The sequence below is a fragment of the Bufo bufo genome, chromosome 2, assembly GCF_905171765.1.
Source record: "Bufo bufo chromosome 2, aBufBuf1.1, whole genome shotgun sequence".
Lineage (NCBI taxonomy): Eukaryota > Metazoa > Chordata > Amphibia > Anura > Bufonidae > Bufo > Bufo bufo.
In genome coordinates this window covers 285,174,609-285,182,374 of record NC_053390.1, presented here as the reverse complement: position 1 = coordinate 285,182,374, position 7,766 = coordinate 285,174,609, and the positions used below count along the sequence as shown (strand labels likewise).

Below are 7,766 nucleotides of genomic sequence, written 5' to 3'. Positions count from 1 at the left end.
TACTTTCTTTGTTGGTTTGTTTCAGTTTTACATAATGAAGCATTTTTGAAAAAGAAATTATGTTTTTGTGTGTCCATTTTCTGAACACCATATGTTTTTTATTTTTCTGCCGATCGTCTTGTGCAGGGGCTCGTTTTTTGCAGAAAGAGTTGAGGTTTTTATTGGTACCATTTTTGGGTACATAGGATTTTTTGATCATTCATTATTACACTTTATGGGGCAAGGTGACCAAAAAATTGGCTGTTTTGGAACAGTTTTTATTTATTTATTTTCACAGCGTTTATCTGAGGGGTTGGGTCATGTGACAGTTTTATAGAGCAGATCGTTACGGACGTGGTAATACCTAATATGTATACTTTTTTTTATTTATTTAAGTTTTACACAATAATAGCATTTCTGAAACAAAAAAAATGATGTTTTAGTGTCTCCATAGTCTGAGAGCCATAGCTTTTTTTATTTTTTGGGCGATTGTCTTAAATAGGGTATCATTTTTTGCGGGATGAGGTGATGGTTTGATTGGTACTATTTTGGGGGTCATAAGCCTTTTTGATCGCTTGCTGTTGCACTTTTTGTGATGTAAGGTGACAAAAATGGCTTTTTTTACACAGTTTTTATTTTGTTTTTTATGGTGTTTATCGGACGGGGTCTATCATGTGATATATTTATGGAGATGGACGTTACAGTCGCGGCGATACCTAATATGTGTATTTTTATTTTTTATAGGAAAAGGCAATTTATTTTTTTAATTTTACATTTTTATTTATTTATTTATTTTTACTTTTATTATTTTCACATTATTTTTTTATCAAGTCCCTCTTGGATCTTGAAGATCCAGTGGGGCTGATGGCTGTACTATACTTTGCAATGCTCTTGCAGATGCCCTGTAGGTGGCAACAGCGGACGCTTTTGGAAAGCGTCCGGTTGCCATGGCAACCATCGGGCGCTGCAATCGCAGCGCAGCAGCCCCGATGGTGGAGAGAGGGAGCCCCCTCCCTCTATTAACCCCATGGATGCTGCTGACACGGCATCTATGGGGTTACAGCAGAGTGTCAGCATAGAGCTGACACTCTCTGCTGATGGCGGCGGCTCAGGAATGGAGCCGCCGCCATCACACACAGCGGGGGCACAGGATTGGGGGCAGCGCTGGAAAGGGGGGGGGGTCGGGGGTGATTCGGCCGCCAGCATGCCATTGAGGGAGGCTGGGGCAGGACTAATGCATAGGGCGGGGAGGGGGCAGACCGCAGGAGGCAGGAGATGAGCGCAGGAGGCAGGAGAGGGGCACAGATCGGGGGGGGGCACAGAGGGGCACCAAGGGCTTGGAGGGGTACAGATCGGGGGGCATGAGGAACACTACCTGCTTTCAGGCTCTAATCTGCAGAGCGCAGATCAGAGCCTGAAACCGGCATTTTTTCACTGCCGCGATCCGATTGGTTAGTCTGCACAGACTAACCAATCGGATCGATTGTCGGCAAGGGGCCACTCTGATTGGTCCCTTGCCGGCATTACTGAACTGTATGCTGTCCGTGACAGCAGCAGGGCAGAAGCTTTAATCCAAGCGTTTTGCAGCGCTTGGATTAAAGAACTGTCTTGACGTTTATAGACGTGATAGCTATGTGCAGCTATCACGTATATATACAGATTGCAGTCGGGAAGGGGTTAATCTATTTTTCCTGGGCACCATGTTGCACTTGAAGAGACCCTGAGGTACAAACCCCCAAAAAGTGACCACATTTTGGAAACCATACCACCCAAGGAATAGTAGTAGTAGTAGTAGTAGTAGTAGTAGTAGTAGTAGTAGTAGTGGAGTGAGCACTTTGACCCAAGAATTCAATACACTTAGCTGTAAAAATGAAAAGTTACCTTTGTCTTTACAAGAAAATGGTGCTTTAAGCCCAAACTTTCTTTTTCACAAGGGATAACAGGAGAATATCAACCCACAATTTGCTACTTATTTTCTCCTGAATACAGCAACACCCCGTTTGTGGTCATAAACTAATTAGCCAGGGCTCAGAAGGAAAGGAGCGTCATCTGGATTTTCTAACATGGGATTTGGATTTTAAGAGCCATAACTTTTTACATTTTTGGTTGAGTTTGATGTGTGAGTTTTTTTTGTTTTTTTTGCAGGACAAGGGTACATGTTAGGGTACATTTGGCTTTCTGATCACTTTTTATGTAATTTTTTGGGATAAATATACCAAAAATACATATATATAAAAATACCAAATATATACCAAAAATACCAAGTTTTTTTACTACTATGTTTTACTACTTTTGCATAATAAAACCATTTTCATAAAAAATCTGTTATATTTTGCATCGCCATATAAAAGGGATTCCGTTTTGCTTTGCATCATTATAGAAGTCTATGGGAATAATAACGGATCCGTCTGGTTCCCATTATGCAGAACGGAAAAAAAGTCCTGTCGACAGGACTTTGTTTTCTGTTTTGCATAACGGGAACCAGGACGGATCTGTTATGCTGCCTATAGACTTTTATTATGAGGGATCAAAACGGAATGCCTCTTAAAGGCTTCCGTTTTGACTTCCGTCTTATGGATTCCGTTATTTTCTGTTATAACCATGTTATAGCGGAAAACAAAAACGGAATCCATAAAGATGATGTGAACCCGCCCTTACATGGACGCACTCATACACACATTTACCACATACATAGACGCACTCATAAATGTGCTCCCCACATACATGGACGCACTCATACACAGTCACTACATACATGGATGCACTTATACATGAAATCACCACATATATAAATATATATATATACATATACACATGAACATAGTTTTACACTTATATACACCTATTACACACAGACACCTTACTTGTAGATAGCTGATGTCTGATCCAACCTGGAGAAGTAGGTGCCTTCACTCCCTGTGCCATCCAGGGACAGCAGTGGAGGGGGTAATCAGAGGTTAGAGAACAGGACACATGGGGAGGGAGGGTGGGCAGGCATGGTAGAGCTCTGTGTGCAGGAGCAGCTAGCCTGCTCTACACTAGCTTCGTGCTGGAAGGGCTTGATCCCATGACATTCTACTATTGGCCGGCAGCAGATGTAATAGTAAGCTGCCAGCCAACAGAAAACGAAAAGCAGTGCTGGCAAGAGCTGTGCCAGTACTGTGGATCAGAGTGAGAACGGCCATAGGAGGAGGAGACAGCATGGAGGAAGAGTGCTGTGTCTTCTCCTCACTAGCCAAGACCTTCAGTGGGAGGAGCTTCACCGCTGCTGCTATATGTAGTACCTGCTTCTATAAAGAACAGCACAGCAGTACATAGGGGAAGCCTGTAGATCTATTAAAAACATTCAGTACTGTGTCGGGCCCCTTTTAAGCTTGGGCCCCTAAGCAGTCGCTTCCCCTGCTTCCCTGATAGCTACACCACTGACCCTAGTTTACTTTCCAAATCCTATCTACCTGTGTCATTACAACATTTTTAGGAAAGCCTCTTTTAGTAAATGTCTCCTAACCCTCATTAGCTTTTATAGAGGCCGTCATAGACCACAACTATAATTTGGATTGATTGACCAAAAATTTCCCTGCACAAAAATATCTTCAATATGATTCATAAACATTACAGAATAAATTGGTGCCACATTGCAGGCCATAGTGATCCCAGATACCTGTTTATAAAATTGATCCTCAAAAACAAATGCTGCTGCTCAACACAAAATCAAGCAATTCCATGACCACCCTATTTGGACCCTGTTGAAGTCAGCATATTTCTATAGTGTCCCCTAGAACTTTCCATTATCATCCTCTAGTGGGATATTAGTAAAGAGGGGACTGTAAGGCTGCGTTCACACGGGTGAGATTTCCGCGCGGGTGCAATGCGGTAGGTGAACGTATTGCACCCGCACTGAATCCCGACCCATTAATTTCAATGGGGCTGTTCAGATGAGCGGTGATTTTCACGCATCACTTGTGCGTTGCGTGAAAATCGCAGCATGCTCTATATTCTGCGTTTTTCACGCAACGCAGGCCCCATAGAAGTGAATGGGGTTGCGTGAAAATCGCAAGCATCCACAAGCAAGTGCGGATGCGGTGCGATTTTCACGCACGGTTGCTAGGAGACGATCGGGATGGAGACCCGATCATTATTATTTTCCCTTATAGCATGGTTATAAGGGAAAATAATAGCATTCTGAATACAGAATGCATAGTAAACTAGCGCTGGAGGGGTTAAAAATAAATAAAAAATAATTTAACTCACCTTAGTCCACTTGATCGGGTAGCCCGGCATCTCCTTCTGTCTCCTTTGCTGAACAGGCCCTGTGGGGAGCATTAATTACAGGTAAAGGACCTTTGGTGACGTCACTCCGGTCATCACATGATCCATCACATGATCTTTTACCATGGTGATGGATCATGTGATGACCGGAGTGACATCACCAAAGGTCCTTTACCTGTAATTAATGCTCACCACAGGTCCTGTTCAGCAAAGAAGACAGAAGGAGATGCCGGGCTACGCGATCAAGTGGACTAAGGTGAGTTAAATTTTATTTTATTTTTTTTAACCCCTCTAGCGCTAGTTTACTATGCATTCTGTAATCAGAATGCTATTATTTTCCCTTATAACTATGTTATAAGGGGAAATAATACAATCTACAGAACACCGATCCCAAGCCCGAACTTCTGTGAAGAAGTTCGGGTTTGGGTACCAAACATGCACGATTTTTCTCACGCGAGTGCAAAACGCATTACAATGTTTTGCACTCGCTCTAAAAAATCGCGGGTGTTCCCGCAACGCACCCGCACATTTTCCCGCAACGCCCGTGTGAACCCAGCCTAAGTCTTCCAGGTCAATTCTTTATTTTTTCAAGAACTTTCAGAAGGGTGTATAATATAGGTATTCTGTTTTTTTTTTTTGTTTTTTTTGTAGCAATAGAAAGTTTAGTGGAAATTATACCCACTTGGCTCCCTTTCTGTACGATATTACTTAATTTTGCTTGTGGAAGCCCAGTCTATCGGCTGATAAACCTTTTGTCACCTTTGGTAGAGGGCTGTGAAGAGACGGACATCAGTAGATTGTAAAGAAATGCTGTTGTCCACCAAATTATTATTATTTACCTGTCCAGTCTACTCATGTCACATTACTAGAATTTTACTGTACGTAACCTTGATAAAAATGTCACTTATTCATTTTGTACTTTTTTTACTGAATATTTCAACTTTGATCATATTAATTATGTATAATTTTACATCCAGGCAGATTACAGTTAAATTACTACACTATGGAAAAAATGTGTTTTGTCTTTGGCAGCAGGGATTTCACCTTCTGCAAGGGATCACAAAAATATCTCTTTGCACTCAATGAACTTTTGAACTTTACTCTCATCTAGCAGGCTAGAGAAAAGCTGTGCTGTCAGTCATAGCTCCTTCCATGGATTCCTGCACATATGAGAAACAGATACAACTTTACACTGCTCTGTGTCTGACACTTTGGACATTTCATGCTTTTTATCCATACCCTTAGAAAGACATCAGAGATACATGCCTCTCATTCTCCAGTTATGCACACCCCATACCTCTCACCTGTTTCCAATGCATAAACCAGTGACACATTAACACTTACCTGCTCCTTGTACACACAATGTGCTTGCTACCAATATTTTAACACCATCTTGGTGAACAGTATGATAAACATCAGAGAAATCTTTAACATTATGCTTGTACAGTACGCAGACTACTGAGAAATGCAGGCTTTGACAAATTTATGTATTAACATCGATGTAGAACATACATGCAGTATATTAAAATGTATCACGCCACATGCCAGTAGAAATTCCTAGATCCATTTATTTGGGGATTTATATAACTTCATGGAACTATGTCTGACTTGCAACCTTTATTACAATCAAAAGTTCACATATAGCACATTGACTATGTCTTGAAGGTAGAGATGAGCAAATTGATTCTAACATTTGGAAGTATATTTAGACACACTATACCACTAACGCTTATAAATAATATACCAATAAATAATAAATACATATATATATATAATTAATAAATATATGTGATATATATATATACACATATATTTATATATGTGTGATATATATATATATATATATATACACACACACATATATATATATTTGTGTGATATATATATATATACACACATATATATTTATATATATATATATATATATATATATATATATATATAGTGTATATATCATACATATATATTTATTAATTATGGGTATATTATTTATAAGCGTTGGCGGTATAGTGTGTCTAAATATACTTTTTGTAAAATAATGGCACCCCATTTCGTTGGTGGTTGTAGTGGCTGCATGCTTATTAGGCAAATACTTACCTGAATCAAGCATCCAGCGACGTCACCGACTCTCCGCCTCCTTACCAGCGATGCCGGCGTCTTCTCTTCCGGGTGTAGGGCTGACGTCATCGGCGCAGGCGCACTGAGGAAGGAGCAGCCAAGAGAGCGTCCTTCTCTCAGAGCGCCTGCACCCAATGAGGACCGGTATGGCGCAGACGCGGGATTTCAGCTGCAGACAGGGCCAGCGGAAGGAAGAGAGCGCTAGCTGGCCCTGTGAATCAAGTGGAGGAGGGGGCGTTTTTTTAGACCGAGAATGCGGCGGCTACCAGCAAGTCTGCCCAACTTGCTGGTAGTAAAGAAATTTGCATATCACAAAAGTACTATTTTTATAGAATTTAAAGCACAGCCAGAGGTAAGAGGGGTATATATGGACTCTGCGTACATAGCAATTATATTAAGTCCAATTCTGAAAATTGCTGTTTGGGGGGTTACAGAAGCCCTTTAAGTTGCTTGTGGGCCAATTCTAAAAAGGAATATATAGCACTATATTCTATAGTGCTATATATTCGTTTATGACCCACACCTGTATTGATCGCGTAATATTCACATATTACGCAAACATTACCTTGCCGATTTTTGAGTAAAAAAAAACCAATGTAGAATATAACGAATATTCGAATTTGCGAATATTCAATGAATATTCTACAAAATATTCGCAAAATATCACGAATTCAAATATGACCCCTGCCGCTCATCACTAGCTGCAATGCGGACTCGCTGCGGGGGGAACGCTCATCTGCAAGGGGCCTTAAAATTTCAGAAGCAGAAACTAGAAACTACACCCTCAAGTTATTCAAAACCGATTTTTACAAACGTTGTTAACCCTATTTTAAATTTTCACTTTTTGCAGATTTTCCATTTTAATCTATTTTTCCTGTAACCCTGATTCTGCAGTTTACATAAACACACCATATGTGGTCATAAACTGCTGTATTGGCACAACACAGCGCTCAGAATGGAAAGAACGCCATATGGCTTTTGAAGGGCAGATTGGGATAATTTTAGGTTGCCATATCGCAATTTATGACACCCTGATGCACCCTACAGTAGAAACTCTCAAAAAGTGACCCCATTTTGGAAACTAGAGGAAAAGGTAACAGTTTTATTGGTACTATATTGGGGTACATATGATTTTTTTTTTTTTACAATACAAACGTGACAGGATAGATCATGTGTTATTTTTCTAAAGCAGGTTGTTATGGATGTGACAATACCAAATGTCTATTTTTGTTCTACATAATAAAGAATTTTTAAAAAAGATCATGTGTTTGTGTCTCCATTTTCTGAAAGCCATTATTTTTTTTATTCTTCTGCCAATCGTCTTTTTTAGGGGGTATTTTTTGTGGGAAGAGTAGACGTTTTTATTGGTACTATTTTGGGGTACATATGATTTTTTTATC

The 7,766-nt window shown here is 40.2% G+C and overlaps 1 non-coding gene across 1 annotated transcript; it reads right to left on the bottom strand.

The window, feature by feature from the left end:
* Nucleotides 1-1,029: 1,029 nt before the first annotated feature.
* Nucleotides 1,030-1,115, bottom strand: LOC120992677. The gene has a single exon (XR_005777070.1). It is a non-coding gene; the product is annotated as a small nucleolar RNA SNORD71 (small nucleolar RNA).
* Nucleotides 1,116-7,766: the final 6,651 nt, after the last annotated feature.